General features: G+C 48.1%; 1 protein-coding gene across 4 annotated transcripts in view; it reads left to right on the top strand.

Annotated features, from left to right (window-relative positions):
* The window catches only part of FHL2 (four and a half LIM domains 2), a 54111-nt gene that overhangs the window by 24321 nt on the left and 13599 nt on the right, over positions 1 to 16191 (top strand). Inside the window, exon 1 of one of the 4 annotated variants that reach the window (XM_061431811.1) lies at positions 4686 to 4774. The exons of 2 other annotated variants lie outside the window; for them this stretch is intronic. The gene's annotated coding sequence lies outside the window, so the exon portion shown is untranslated. Of the gene's footprint in view, positions 1 to 4685; positions 4775 to 4983; positions 5092 to 16191 lie in introns of those variants that run through there. One more of the 4 variants, XM_061431809.1, reaches the window with a different exon arrangement.

Raw genomic sequence — 16191 nt, 5'->3', positions numbered from 1 at the left:
TTTAACCACCTTCACATTCCCTTCTTCTCCTGGAGTCATCTCTCCTTTAGCCATGGAATAAAAGCTAGTGTTTACTGAGGGCCTACTGTGTGCCAAGTGTGTACTACTGGGAAGTGGTTCATGGGCACCATGTCAAGGGATCTTCCCAACAGTTTTGCAAATAATATGTCACCGGTCTGTCTTACACATGAGCAAACTGAGGTCTAGGGTTTTGTGTTTGCTTGGGGCTGCCGGGCCGGTCACAGGTAGGACAGGGGTTCAAAGTAGGGTCTGATGCCAGTGGTCTGTTCTCTATAATATTCCATCGGCTATACTATGAACTAACAAATTACAAAATGAGAGATGTTACCTATTATAGTTCTTCTATGATCCATCCATTAATTCAAATTCTTTATTTAGTAAGCACCTACCATGCGCCATGTGTTACAGTCAGGTCCTGGGATTACAGCTGGCCCCTTATCAAAGGGTTCAGCATCTGAAAATTCAACCAACCTCAGATGGTAAATACTTAAAATAAATTAAATCTCAGAAAGTTCCCAAAAGCGAAAACTGAATTTGCCAGGCTGATAACTAGATACATAGCATTTACAACTAGTTACATAGTCTATGTATTATAAATAATCTTGTTGTTTTACAGTTGCTAAGTCATGTCCACTCTTTGGGAACCCATGGACTGCAGCAGCACGCCAGGCTCCTCTGTCCGTGGGATTCTCCAGGCAAGAATACTGGAGCGGGTTACCATTTCCTTCTCCAGGGGATCTTCCCCACCCAGGGATTGAACTCGTGTCTCCTGCATTGGCAGGTGGATTCTTTACCACCGAGCCACCTGGGAAGCCCTGTTAAGTAAACCAGAGATGATTTAAAGTATACAGGAGGGTATAAGCATTTTATATAAGGAACTTAAGCATCCTTGGATTTTGGAGTTCTAAGGGGTCATGGAACCAATATCCTCCGACATGGATAAAACAACTGTACAATGATGTTCTGCTGTAGCCACAAGCTCTGGAAAACAAACTCACTCAGGAGGACAATGCAGTAGTGGAGTGCAGTTCATTACACTGGCGGGCCCAAGGCAGAGTCTCCTCTTAGCCAAGGACTTCAACCAGTTTTGTGAAAACCTTATATACCTTAAATGTACCTGCCCAAACCCACCTCCCCTGATTCCCTGAAACTAGTCTGAACAAAGGAAAAGAAAGATACAATCAAAGTTAAGCCGTGATTCATTTGCCTTCAGCCTAGGTAGTTAACAGTGGACAATTATCAATAGGCCTGTGGTCATACTCCAATAACCATAATAGAAAGTATGATTCTATTTGGTTACACAGATAATTAGGGTATTATTTTAGGCAACAGAGAGTCTAGGTACAAGCCCTGGGGCTCTTCCCTCCGGGGACTCTGGTTTTCCAGTTGGTATGTTGTTTCCATAGATACTGGGCATACAGCTCAAAGTCCACAATCTGGCCCAAGATGGAGTCTTGCTTTCAAGATAGAGCCTGTTCTGTCAGTTTCCTCCTTCAATACAAGAGAGAATTTTACAAAATAGTTTCCCAGAATGCCTGGTGAAATTTTATTTTTTAGTGGTTTGTCCTCTGGCTTAAGTTGTTCAGAAAAGTACCTCTATCATTCGGCCCAGAATGCATTCCTCCGTCTTCAATTTGTTTTCTGGCAAAACATGTTTGAGTTTCTAATAACTCAGTTTGATAAATTTGTTTCCTATTCCTCCTAAAGAAGGAACATGCATTGCTTTAATTTTTAAAATATTTTTAGGATTTCTCTGGTAGCCCACTGGTTAAGAGTCTGCCTTGCAATGCAGGGGACACAGGTTTGATCCCTGGTCCCCGGAGAATCCACGTGCTGAGAGGCAACTGAGCCTGTGTGCCACAACTAAGACCCAATGCAGTCAAATAAATAAACTATTTTTATTTTTGAAGGAACAGTGCATTTATAGAGCTGAGATTTTTAAGAAAACAAAGGATGCATAGTAAACATGTCTGTCTTCTCCTGACCCTCAACCCCTCCAAAATGCCCCAGAACAACCATTATTGTATACGTATATACTGTCTCTCCCTTCTTTCCTTATCAACACAAATGGTTGGTTACTATTGCGCATGTTAAGTCGCTTCAGTCATGTCGCACTTTGCGACCCTATGTATGGTAGCTTTCCAGGCTCCCCCGTCCCTGGGATTCTCCAGGCAAGAATACTGGAGTGCGTTGCCATGCCCTCCTCCAGGGGATCTTCTCCAGCCAGGGAATGAATGCTTGTCTCTTCTGTCTCCTACATTGGCAGGGGGTTTCTTTACCACTAGCGCCGTGCCGCCTGGGAAGCTCTTTACAAAGTGCCAATTCAATAAACAGTTACCTTGTTCTTCTTCACAGCTGCATATAGAAACAATTCTAAAAGGAACCATGTGATATTGAATTAGGCCCTGTTGATGAACCTATTACATGGTCCAGTATTTTGCTATGACAAACAGATCTACACTGACTACTCTTGTGTGTATATGAACTTACACATGAGCATGTCCACCTATAAGATAATTTACTTTAAGGGGAAATGCTGGGTTAAGGGCAAATGATATGTGCATTTGTAATTAAAATTTTTGATTACTGAATATTTCAAGCATTCAGTAAGCAAAGAGACAAGTACAATGGACTTCTACACACACTCCACCACTTTTCAATTGTTATCATTAATCCATGGCTGATACTATATCATACATACTATATATATATATATATATATATATATATATATATATATATATGTATATAGTTAGGTCCTACTTATCCCCTTCATCCCAAATTATTCTGAAACAACCCTGACATAGTATTTTTTCCATGGGTAAATATTTCTGAAAAGTAAGGGCTTAAAGAATGTGTGTGTGTAATTTCATTAGCATATCTAAAATAAATTAATATTATTTTATTAATGTCATCATTTGTTAGTATCACATTTCCCCAGATTGTCTCATGAAAAATTATTTTTTCAACAGCTTGTTCTTTGAGTCAGAATCTCAATAAGTTTCATCCATTCACTGCAGTTGGTTGTTTTATTTTTTAATCTATTGGTTTTCTCCTCCACCTCTCTCCTTTCTTTCTTTCTTCTTTTTTCTTCTTCTTCCTGAGTGATATTACTGTAGAAACTGAGTGAATTTGCTTCCAGAGGCTGGATTTTGCTGGTTACATCCCCATAGGGACATTTAATATGGTCCTCTATCCTTTAGGTCAAAGGAAAAATGCAAAATTAAACTGTAGAATTTCTTAAATGATCAAGAAAAAACATATCCGAATCTGTGCGGCATAACTAAAGTAGTTATTAAAAGAAAACATAGAGAACTAAATATATCAATCAAAAAGAAAATTAAAATAAATGAATTAAACATTCAACTTAGAAAGCTGAAAAATATAGTAATAAAAAATTAAGTAAGCAAAAAAAAAAGCAGAAGGAAGATAAAATACAGAAATTAATGTTTTATTATTTTTTCAACTTGCTGAAAAGATTTAGGATCATCATTCCAGACCTAGGTGGTCATTTTGTGATTTACAGCTAAATAGACAACAAATGGTACTTCCCCGGTGGCTCAGGGGTAAAGAATTCGCCTGCCAATACAGGAGATAGGGTTGGGAAGATCCCCTGGAGAAAGAAATGGCCACCCACACCAGTATTCTTGCCTGAAGAATCCCATGGACAAAGGAGCCTGGTGAGCTACAGTCCACGGGGTCGCCAAGAGTGGGACACGACGAAGAGACAAAACCACCACACCTGACACCATAACCTAGGTTAACTGTCAGAGGGAAAAGGCTTTTATACCCAGTTTGCTCTGGATTTCAAGATGAGGCCTGCTTTGACTGTTAGTGAGAAGTCAGGTCCGAACCCACACTTAGGTTCTTGGTGAAAAACTTCAAGGATCAGGGAGGAAGCAGGGAAGGGAATCTTGAAGGGTCAGGTCTGGGGCGAGTCGCAGCCCCCGCGGCCCTGGAGTGACTGCTGGGCGGAGGGCATCTCCTCCCCTGTTGGATACAGGGCTTTGCCTTCCTCAGGCTCCAGGTCAGATCACCACTGCCAGAATCATTCATTGCTCGGGAGGCCTTTAGCAGATCCCTCTGAGAGAAATGTCTTTACCCTCAAGCAGGAGTGTTAACCCTTACCTTAAAGGGGCGAGGGTCCAATGAGATGCCCTGTTAGAGCTACATCTCAGTAGGTGACAGCTAACAGGATGGCGCTGGGGATCTGTGATTCTACGATGGGGACCCGCTGACACATCAGGGTACACAGAGCATCGAACAGGAGAAACCAACCAGACTGCTTCCCTTCTCCGAGGCCCACTCCTGCTGAACGCGCCACGTCCACCCCCGGGCCTTCTGTGCTGCCTCGGCCTCCATCCGCCCACCTTGCACCCCGGCTGCGCGCTAGGACAATTCCAGCCCCGCGCGCCGGGTCCTGGCCGGGCTACTGTGCGCTCTCGCCCGCAGGCCGTGCCGCTGAGCCCCCAGGCCGGGCTCGGGGGTCTGGGATCCAGTGGGGGAGGCGCTTTCTCCAGCTCAACTGGGTCTCCCTGCCCCGGAGGGACCACAGAACATCCAAAGAGCGCTCCTCCGGCCTGGAGCGTGGGGACTGGTCCTTCCCGTCCCCTCCCCCGCGGGACAAAGACCCGGCCTTCCCCATTTTTCCTGCCATCGGCCGGCTTACTTGGTGGCACAGGAGCCGCGGGGACTGAGTAGAGACCCCACCCCCACCCCGCGCCCCGGCGCTCCTCCAGCTCCTGCAGACCCGGTAAGTGGACGCCCCTCCACCGCCGCCCCGCACCTTCCCGGCGGGGTCGCCGCGCGCCAGGGACCTGGCGGGAACCCTGGAACCGGCGCCCGCGACGCCCGGGGATTCAGGAAACGCCCGCGGCAGACAAAGGGCCGGGGTCCCCAGCGCCGCCCTGAGCCCGGGGGCGCCCGCCCGCCTGGCCCGCGCCGCCCAGCGAGCGTCTCCTTATTTGGTCAAATGACACGCGGGGTTCTCCGGGCGGGGCGCGCCTCTCCGCGGGCCCAGCCGCGCGGACCTCCGCTCCCGTCCGCCGTCTGTCTGCGAGCCGCCGCGCGGTGAGTGAGCTCCAGTCGGGCCAGGGACTGGGGGCCGGCCGTGGGGGACCTGGGAACAAGGGAACCCCGGAGGAGGAGGGAGATCTGTGGACAGTGTGGCTGGGGGTGGTGGGGAACCTGGGAGCAGGGGAGCCCAGGGACAGAAGAGGACTTGGGGACAGCTGGCGGTGGGGGATCTGGGGACGGGAGGTCTGGTGCTGGGGATACCCAGAGAGAGGGGAGCCGGCCATGGGGGCGATCCAGGGACAGGGGAGTTGACCCACAGGGACACCTTAGAGGTACCTTAGGTGGGAGAGACCCTGGCGGGGATGGACCCCACCTCATCCTGAAGGGAGGAGGGCAGCCAGCCTTCTGGAGAGGAGGGTCACCAAGCCAGTGGTCTTGGTGCACTGGCCGAGTGAGTCTGCTCTGGGCTCCAGGCTTTTCCTGCGGTAGAAAGGAGTGGACCTTGCTGGTGACCTCAGGCACAGATCTGAACCTGAAACATCAGAGCAGAATAAAACCAAAACGGGCTTCTTTAAAAAATAATAATAATAATAATACAGTACTCATCTTAAACTGACTCCTGTGATATCTTAGCATACCTGAAATTGCAGGAACAGAGTGTTAAGTGTTTCCATTTTAAAGGAAGGATTAATTCTCTTGACTTTCAGATCCCCACTTGGCTTTCCATTCCCAGTAGTCTAACCTGGTCACCTGTGCTGCACTAGGGCACTTGAGAGGCAGTAACCCACCCCCCTCTGGGACTTAGAATCCCAAGAACTGTGTTTAGGACCCACCCCCTTGGCGCTAACCCCGCTGATGTGTGTTTTGTAATAATACCTTAGAGGGAGGAGGCTTTCATATCCTGAAGGTGATTTCGACTAAGAAACAAGTGAGGAGAGTCTGAGAAGTACAGGCATTCCTAGGCTGACACTTAAAGTCCTACAAAAGCAAACAATGAAGAATATTTCATTGTGCAGCTGTATGAATTTTTTCACAGTGTTTTCCAGCCTGTATTTTTTAGCGTCATGAGTTAATAGATGGAATGGGGTTTCCACAGTGTCTATTATCTGGTGAGCTTCGATGCTTCTGCAGAGCTACGTGTTCACAGGGCTGTGTTGGCTTCCCATCAGCCAGGCATGGTGGGGTAGGCTCAGGTATGGACGTGCTTTGAAGCAGGTGTGGCTGGTAGCCTGTGTGCTTGGGCTGGAGCTAGGCTGCCGGAGCTTAGGTTCCTGTCGCTCCCCATCCCTCAACCTCAAGCTGTGCAGTCTTGGCCAGGTCATCTAAACTCATGGTGCTTTGGTTTCCACAACCTGAAAACACAGGATGGTGGCTTGCTTGCAGGGTTTGTTATAAAGCCTGCCCATCAGAAGCAGTGTACACAAAATGGATATTACCCTTGTTTTTACAGATACACTGGAACACAGAGAGATCGAAGTAACTTTTCTCAAGGTTTCCTAGCTTAGAAGCGGTGACTCCAAGAGCAGACCCCAGACAGCTTTAATTTGAGAGCCTGAGTTCTAACCTCTAAGCTGAGGGTGGGCTGGGGGTGGGGGAACCTGAACATTTCAATGAGGGTGTAACTGCATACCTTCACTCAGGGTTGTTGTTAAGTCACTTCTAGTACTGAAAGAATCTAATTGTAGCCCAGCAGGATATTGAAAAAAACAAAAAAAAGACTGAAGACTGGGCTCAGGAGGCCTGGGTTCTCTTCCTGTCCTGCCCCCGAGGGCCTGTTTCCCAGCCTCTGGGGCTTCGGCTGCCTTGTTATCAGCAGGAGGCTGGAGGAGGTAGCTTACCTAAGCTGCTCTGACTCAGCACCAGGAGATAACCCAGTTCCGTGAGCTCCCGTGAACAGAACGAGCCGTTGGAGACTTCCTGGTCATTCTCTTACACCAGATTTATCAGAGCCACATTGTCACGTGGACTTACACTAAGCGGTCACTTCCTGAAGATGACCACCTGGAACTGAATGCACACGCCCATCTCTAGGGACTGTGAGCCCAGTCTTCCAGAGCCGGAGGCTGGCAGTGACTTTGGGGTGAGGTACGTGAATGGCCTCTCTTGTCCTGACTGGTGTATTGCAGTGTTAGCTCTTGTGGTGGTTCGTTTTGCGTCAACCTGATTGGGTCACCCGGTGCCAAGACACAAATGTAACTTCTGGGTATGTCTGGGAGGCTGTTTGTGGATGCGATTAACATTTATTTAATCAGTAACCTGAGTCGCCCTGCCCAGCTGGGGTGGCCTCGTGCAGTCAGCTGGAGACCTGAGTAGAACAGAAAGCTGAGCAGGAGGGGATGCCCTGTGCCTAACTGTGGAGCTGGAACCCGGTCCTTTCCAGGCTCTGGTCACAGCTGGAACTTCAGCTCATCTTGGGTCTTGAGCCTGCTGGCTTTTGAGCTAGAATTTACACCTCTGGTCCCTGGTTCTCAGGCCTTCAGACTCAGACTGGAACTTCAGACTCAAGACCTCGTAGCTCTGCTTTGCCAGTAGGTCTCCAGCTTGCCAGCTGCTTGGGACTTCCAGCCTCCATAATAATATGATCCAATTCCTAATAATCAGCCTCTTCATATAATATATACTTTCAGTTCTGCTTCTCTGGAGAACCCTGAATACTACCATTTCTCAGTAACTTTGCTTCACAATTCTCTCCATACGCTCAGTTTTGCTTTTTTTAATTTTTATTGGAGTACCGTTGCCTTACAACATTATGTTAGTTCTGCTGTACAGCAACATGATTCAGCTTTTCGTATACATGTATCCCCTCTTTTTTGAACTTCCTTGCCATGGCAACCCACTCCAGTGTTCTTGCCTGGAGAATCCCAGGGACAGGAGCCTGGTGGGCTGTTGCCTATGGGGTTGCACAGAGTCGGACACGACTGACGTGACTTAGCAGCAGTAGCAGCCATTTAGGTCATCACAAGAATCGAATAGCGTTCCCTGTCCCCTACAGTAGGTTCTCATTAGTTATCTATTTTATGTTGTTCAGTTGCTAAATTGTGTTCGACTCTTTGTGACCCCACAGACTGCAGTACGCCAGGCTTCCCTGTCCTCCACGACCTCCCAAAGTTTGCTCAAGCTCATGTCCATTGAGCAGGTGATGCCATCTAACCGTCTATTTTATACTAGTATCAATAGTGTATGTGTATCTATCTCAATCTCCCAATTCCTCCCCTGCCCCCGTCTTGCTTTTTAAAGATTCCATCATCCCACTGCTACGGGTGGTCCTCACGTTCCCTTCGCTGTAAAAGGTGGTTGCCTGCCCTCTTGGGTCCCTGATGAGCTGTTTGGGGGCAGCCTCTGGTCTGTTGATCTTCAGTCTGGTTCTCATGGGTGATTCTCACGCCCTGTCTGAGCTTTGGACATCACATATCACCCTGCTCATCATTGGTCTGTGTAAGTGGTACCTTGCTGGCCCTAAATTAGTTTGTGACTTAAAGATCTCCTTTAAGTGTTTCTGAGTGAGGCCAGTGATGTCTGAGCCCATGAGTGAAGTGGCTGCCCTGTTTTTGTAAGTAAAACCAGTGTTGAAGGGCATCCTTGAAGCCTGTAAACGTTTGTGTTTCAAGAGAACAGGTCTGTCTGTTTGATGGTATAACCTTTGGAACAAATGAGAATCAGCCATTTTAGGCAGTGGTGGGAACGGCAGGAGGAGTGCATGCCTGTCGTGACAGGATCCTGCGGGCTGTGCTAGAAAAACACCAAGGGGTGCGGGGCTGTGCGAACAGGGAGGGGGGCTGGTCTTTTGTGGAAGTTGGGGTCATAGCAGACGGAGGCAGACGAGAGTAAACTGCGAGCTGCCTTCTGGAGATGGGAGGAGACGTGTGAAGGGGAGTGCGGGTTTCTCCTTTTGTTTTTGTGAAACCCAACGTGGGTTACTTGGGCCACACGTAACCAGGAAGCGGAGGGAAAGAGGCTGGGCTCCCCTACACACGTTGATGCCAGTTGAGGACCCGAGGCCTCCAACCATTCTAGCCTGTGTAATTATGCTTGTCCTGTGCAGACAGAGCTGATATGTTTTGAGATTAAATTGCCAGATAGAATCTTAAAGGTGATTTAAATTCTTTGGAGCTAGAACTAGACAACTCTTCCGGAGACTGTGTTTCATCTCAGTCTCCCGGGGCCGTTTCATTATTCAGTACTACCCAAAAGATAATTCCAAAGACATCAGCTCACCTTATCCAACCCCTGTCTCTCACACAAAATATTTCTTAATACGATCATAAACGACTCAAGCTTTTTAAATGTTTCTGAAAGTTACTAGTTAATATACCAAGTTATAATACATTCATGACCCCTGCCTATATACTCACTGAAGACTCAGTAAGTGAACCCTTAAATATACAACAGGTATGGCTGCCCAGGTGGCTCAGTGGTAAAGAGTCCGCCTGCCAATGCAGGAGATGCAGGTTCGATCCCTGGGTTGGGAAGAACCCCTCGAGAAGGAGTTAGCAGCCCACTCTAGTATTCTTGTCTGGAGAATCCCATGGACAGAGGAGCCTGGTAGGCTACAGTCCATGGGATCACTAAGAGTTGGATGCGACTGAGTTCACACACACACGCACAAGGTATAGTCATTCTTACTAAGAATCCCAAAATGGATTTCAAAAGGATTTTAAATACATTATAATACTTTTTAAAATAGCAACATCCTTTGAGATGGTGTCCCTCTCCCTTTCAGCAGAATTTATGTTTAAAAGAAACAGTTCAGCTGGACTAATGGAAGAGCTTTGGGGTGAGCTGGTCTGTATGTCTGATCCTTCTGTCCATGGAAAAACAGACTGGTGCAGAGTGTTCGCTGGCTTCTCTGCTGGTGTGAGAGCTTGTGCCTTTGGACAGAGACCTCTGGTTTATAGCTACTGTGTCTGTGTGAGACACCCCGGGTCCCCCCTGGTGCCTGGAGCCTGGGTCCAGGGAGCTGGTAGTTCCACACAAAGATATTGGGGGCATCTCCTGGGGGGATGTGGGCTTCTTGACCTGGACAGCCTCATTTGGGGGCCATGCAGCTGTGTGCTCACATGGGTGTGGATCCAAACACAATAAGAACAATTCTACCCGCTGAGGAAGCAGCAGTTTATCTGGAAGAGGGACGAGGCCAGAGGCGGAGAAGAAAGAATGAAGCTTAAATCTGTTGCTTTAGAAATTGTAACAGTGTCGGATGCCAAACCACATTACATCTGGGGTTTGCTATGCAAAGTGGGTTGTTCACATAACACAGGCCTCGTTTCCTCTGGGGATGTTGCCCACATGTTTGTGCTCTGGGATATACGTGCTCACCCACCACCCACTGCGTGTCCATTCATTCATTCTCCATGTGTCCCTGAAGTGCTGGACCCGTGTTTGTCACCTGGTGACACCCTTGCAGGGCTTACGGTTGAGGGTGGTGTCAGGAAAACATTGCATTTTCAAATATATTCCTAAAAAGAGCCCACATGCCGCAGACTGGTTTTCTTAATCCTCCTAGAAAGCTCCAGATGCCGGTAAGCAATGGCGGTCCCCACCTGGAACCTGGCTGTCAGTGAAAGCTGGGCGGGGATTCGTCAGGACTGACTTGCTGAGGCTGTGTCGCAGGTTGTGGGACGGTTCCGGGGATGTTTGCAGATTTCTCGGGAGGAATCAAGGCTGTTAGACCAGGCTCATCAGGCAGCATGGATAAAGACGCACAGGCATCATGGGGCTGGAGGCACATGGCATCTCTGGAGTCAGGTTGAGGTGCTTAGTTGGCAAGGGGATCCCTGAAGAGAAGGCTGAATGGAAGGCCCACTGTTCCGGAAGGACAAGCCAGACGCCTGGAACTCTGGCCCTCTCCTGATTCCCAGGAAATCTTTCTGGGAAAAAAAAAAATGCAAAGGGACTCAGCCATACATATACATGTATCCATTCTCCCCCAAACTCCTCTTCCATCCAGGCTGCCACATAACATTGAGCAGAATTCCCTGGGCTCTATAGTAGGCCCTTGTTGGTTATCCATTTAAATATAGCAGTGTGTGCTTGTCCACCCCACACTCCCTAACTATCCCTTCCCCACATCCTTCCCCACTCCCGAAACCGTAAGTTTGTTCTCTAAGTCTGTGAGTCTGGCTCTGTTTTGTAAGTTCATTGGTATCATTTCTTTTTAGAGTCCACGTATAAGGTATGCCACACGATATTTCTGCTTCTCTGTCTGACTTACTTCACTCAGTATGATCATCTCTAGGCCCATCCATGTTGCTGCAGATGGCATTGTTTTCGTTCTTTTTAACGGCTGAGTAATATTCCATTGTGTGTATGTACCACATCTCTATCCGTTTCTCTAGGTTGCTTCCATGTCTTGGCTGTTGTAAATAGCGCTGCAGTGAACATTGGGTTGTGTGTATCCTTTTGGATCATATTTCTATTTCTTCACTGTTCACCGGAAACTATCACATCATTGTTGGTCAGCTATACCCCAAAACAAAATGAAAAGTTTTTTTAAAATGAGGCGTGTTCTTCCTGGCCCTAAATGCCTTCCTCCCTCCTCCACTTCCTTTCCTCCTCCCTTTTCTTCTCATTTCTCTTCTTTTCCTGGCTCTCACAGTCCCCCTCCCACCCCAGACTTTGACAATTCTTACATCTGAGAAGATAAAAATAGCTCACACGTACAAGCCTGTGGACCTTGTAGAGTCATCATTTTCTGTGGGGAGCCCTATGCACTCTCTGAACCTGCATCTTCACACCTGAGTCAGCACAGGTGGAGAGACTCAGATCAAAGCACTCTCCCTCCTCCCACCCCCGGCCTGCCAGCTGCCCCAGGACTGACTACTCCCAGCACTGTCAGCTGGGCCTGCAGCCGCATCTGTAAACCTGCCCCCTAAGATCGGCTTCTTGTTCAGAGCCAAAGGGGGATGACATCAGAGGATGACTTAACCTGGGGGAGGGGTGAGAACTCGACACTGGGATCTAGGTTCAGTCCATGAACAACAAGTCAGCAGTCACCCCTGAGGTCCAGGGTCTCCTTGGCTGCTGCTCTGTGCGCTCAGCATCTGTGCACAGGCGATGGTCTGAGTGACAGGTAACCCACAGGGAGGGATGTAGTGGTTTGGTGAGGGTAAGCAGGTTGTGCACAATTAGGTAAAAAACAAAACAAGATGTTCTGGTTTTGTTTGAGGAAATGATTCAGAAGTGGCCTTAGATACCCCAAAAACATTTTGAAAGAGTAACTGCCTCTTGGTTTTGTCTCCCGTGGCCCCACAGAGTGAAGTCAGGCTTCCACACAGTAAATCTTCATTCACTGCAGGCTGAGGAGTTCACGTGCTACAGCTAACTGCCTGTGGGGCCAGTCTGTGTTCAGGGTCATGGTCACAGGCCCTCCTTCCCGTGGCCTCTGGCTATCTCTTCAGCTTCATCTTGAATGCTCCTGGAATGACCTGAGTCACTCCCATCTTCCTGGGGTGTCTGCTCTCCCCCCCCTCCCTGATTCCTGTCTCTGAGCCTCCACTTTCTGCCTACATCATCACCTGGATAACTCTTTCCTGGCACAGGTAACATCTTAGGAAGCCTGTCCACCGTCCCAGGATGGGTGACTCAGGGACTGCTTCTCCCGCTTCCCCTGGTACCCTTCGGGTCTCTCCCTCAGGGTGCTGAGCATGGAACTGAGTCTGTTGGATACACACCATGCATCCGTTTCTCACTAGACAGATTCCCTCCGGGAGGTCCCGTATCTTACTCATCTTTGTAGCTTCAGCTTTTTGGATAATATCTCACACAGTTCCAGCTCAGCTGATGCCTCTAGAATGAATGAGTAACCAAGCATTTTAGAACTTCCCTCGCGGTCCACTGGTTAAGACTCTGCACTTCCAATGTAGGGGGCATGGGTTCGATCCCTAGTCTGGGGAATAAGATCCCACATGCCATGTGGTGCATCCCCCCAGAAAAAAAAAATTTTTAAGTAAAAAAAAAAAAAAAAAAGAAACAATTTTAATTAAATAAAAATAAGTCATTTTATAAAATTTAAAAATGTTATAGGGTGTGTCTAAAGCAAGGCTGTAGCTAAAAATTTCCCATTAAACAGAGGCTTAAGAAGATTGGACTGTAGCCTGCCAGGCTCCTCTGTCCATGGGATTTTCCAGGCAGAAATACTGGAGGGGGTAGCCATTCCCTTCTCCAGGGGATCTTCCTGACCCGGGGTCAAACCTGGGTCTCCTGCATTGTAGGCAGACTGTTTACCGTCTGAGCCACCAGGGAAAGCCCCATTCAAATAAATAAATAAAAATCAGGCATTTTATAAGATTTAAAAGTGGAGTTATCAGTTCAGTCTCTCAGTCGTATCCGACTCTTTGCAACCCCATGAATCTCAGCACCCCAGGCCTCCCTGTCCATCACCAACTCCCAGAGTTCACCCAGACTCACGTCCATCGAGTCAGTGATGCCATCCAGCCATCTCATCCTCTGTCGTCCCCTTCTCCTCCTGCCCCCAATCCCTCCCAGCATCAGAGTCTTTTCCAATGAGTCAACTCTTGGCATGAAGTGTCCAAAGTACTGGAGTTTCAGCTTTAGCATCATTCCTTCCAAAGAAATCCCAGGGCTGATCTTCAGAATGGACTGGTTGGATCTCCTTGCAGTCCAAGGGACTCTCAAGAGTCTTCTCCAACACCACAGTTCAGGGGATGTCTAATGCAAGACTATAGTTAAAGTTTTTCCCATTAAACAGAGGCTTAAGATCGGTAGTGCAACTTTGGATATACAATTGTGTCATTTTCTGTTTGGTAGCATTAGATTAAAGAACTGGTTTCAAACTCTGCAGGAGAAGGGAGGCTCTTAGATTCCTTAGGAGCTCGTGTGCTGCTAGTTCTGAGACTCAGGGCTTGTGCTTCGTGGAACTCACTGGAAATGGGTTCAGATTCATGTCCGTCTGCTCTGCTTCTGATTAGTGGTGGTCTTGCTTTCCGCCCCAACCTGTTGGTTTAAGCAGAAGCACTGTCCTGATCAATAAAGCTGTTGTGACTCTTTAGAGGAGATAAGGAGCGAGGTAGGAGAGAGACCCACCAGCACCTGAAACTATCTGCAGAAGTGGGGGCCATCGGACCTGGAGGGCAGGTGGGGACGTCACTCGTCCTGCCCGAAGTCAGGATCAGTGACGCGGGCTGTGCTGGGGCCGCCTCAGCCGTCTTCATCCGCCAAGGGGCCCTGCGTGTGCTCACAGTTCACTGTCTTAAATGACTTCTGTCACAGTCCCGAGGAGGCAGAGGAGGCAGAAAACACATCCCAGGCATATGAGCATTGCTGGGGCAATACCCTGGAGGAAACAGAGCCCCCTTTCATAGCTCCAGAGCACAGGAATGGCTCTCGATGGGTGTTACTGGTACAGCCTGTCTCCTTCCCCCAGAAGGGCCTGTGCTCTTCCAAACCCACTTGGAACCGCTTTTCCATGTTGACTGGAAGTTTATTTTGTTCTAAGTGAGAGGGCTATTTGGAAACCAATGCTCATATAGTCTTCTGTTTCCATGAATGTTCCTGGCTTCCCATTTTTCCGTCCATAAAATGAGGTTGTTGTTGTTTAGTCGCTCAGTCGTATCCAATTCTTTATAAGCGTATGGACTATAGCCCAGTAGGCTCCTCTGTCCATGGGATTTCCCAGGCAAGAATACTGCAGTGGGTTGCCATTTCCTCTCCAGGGCATCTTACCAACTTAGGGATCAAACCCTCAGTATCCTGCATTGGCAGGTGGATTCTTTACCACTGAGCCATCAGGGAATCCCATAAAACAAGGTAGTTGTATTAATAGATAATCTCCTGGGTTGTTCCCAGATTTAAAAATTTTATTTTTTATAGCCCTATCTCCTTTCCTTGTTCTTATTTCAAATCTTCAGGTCATTATTCTGAAAATTGTGTGACCCGCATAGGGAATAAGATTCCGCAGTTAAATCGTAGTCCCTGTGGAAAAATTCATAGGTTGGAAGGATGGTGCTTAATTGCAATGAACTGAACGGTGGCCACTTTCAAGGCTAGTAACAGATTTCAGGAAAGCATCACGTCTTCTGCCAACTTAGCAGCTGAAACCTGAGATGGCCTTAGGACAGATGATATTCATACACTGGGTTTCAGCACAAAGATCAAACACTCAAGAGCCTCATCTTGTGATGTTATCTCAAGAATATCCCGGCAATGTTTTCTTTAACTCCAGGAAGAGCGATTTAGAGGGATGGATCTCGCCACATGTGTCCAGCTGCAAGTTTAATAACTTTCGGGAAAAAAGACTGTCCTATAAACACAGAAGGCACCAAGTATGGTGCCTGAAAGTTGTCTGTTTCTTTGCTTACAGTCGTCAGAATCTTGTATACACAAAGTACAAAATTAATAAACACGGTGGAATTCACTATTATCGTAAACCAGCCAGCAATATTTTATGTGCACCCTAGGGTTTCATTTTGGAATTTCACTCTTCAGTGGATGGAGATGACCGAAAATCAAGTTGAGTTTCATCAGTTTGTGAAACATCCCTCAGGAGTTGTATGGTCAACCTGTCTCCAGATTTAATCATTTATAAAGCTTTTCACTTTTCAGTCAATTAAATATTGCCACCTGAGAAGCTATTTCTGAAGAAGCTGGACGGTGTTTCTCATGGCGTGGAGGCGTTTCTCCACACCTGGGCTTCCCAGGGTAGACAGGCTCTTTGTGGGGTGGCTCTGACATGTTGGTGCAGGAACCGCGTGGGAGGGAGGAGGGGAAGTCCTGCCTCCCTCTATCCCCACCCAGTCCGTTCTGCTCATGCACACGCCACACTCATCTTGGAAACATGCAAGTCGGGGTGTCGCCTGGGGAGACGGTTGATTGCGGTCACTGAGTTTCCTACCGTGATAATCCCTGTGCCTGGCAGCCAGCCTTCCCTGTACCCTGCTCGCTGGCTGCCCAGGCTGCGGCGGAGGGCAGGGGCGGCTCCTCTCGTGCAAGGGCGGGGGGGGCGGGGGCGGTGTGCTTCCTGGTGCCACCCAACCAGGTGTGCTCCCGTGGCCTCAGGTTTCCAGCTCCGACAACCCTCCCCTGGCTTCTGTGGTCTCTCCTTATTCAAATCCATGAACCATGGAGGAGCGCATGGAAAGTCTTTTTATAGACATGAGCATATTGTTTCTATCCCTGCCGAGCTATTCTGGGGGCAGC

The sequence above is a fragment of the Bos javanicus genome, chromosome 11, assembly GCF_032452875.1.
Source record: "Bos javanicus breed banteng chromosome 11, ARS-OSU_banteng_1.0, whole genome shotgun sequence".
NCBI lineage: Eukaryota > Metazoa > Chordata > Mammalia > Artiodactyla > Bovidae > Bos > Bos javanicus.
Note: the sequence above shows the minus strand (reverse complement) of the source record. Positions and strands in the feature narration are given on the sequence as shown.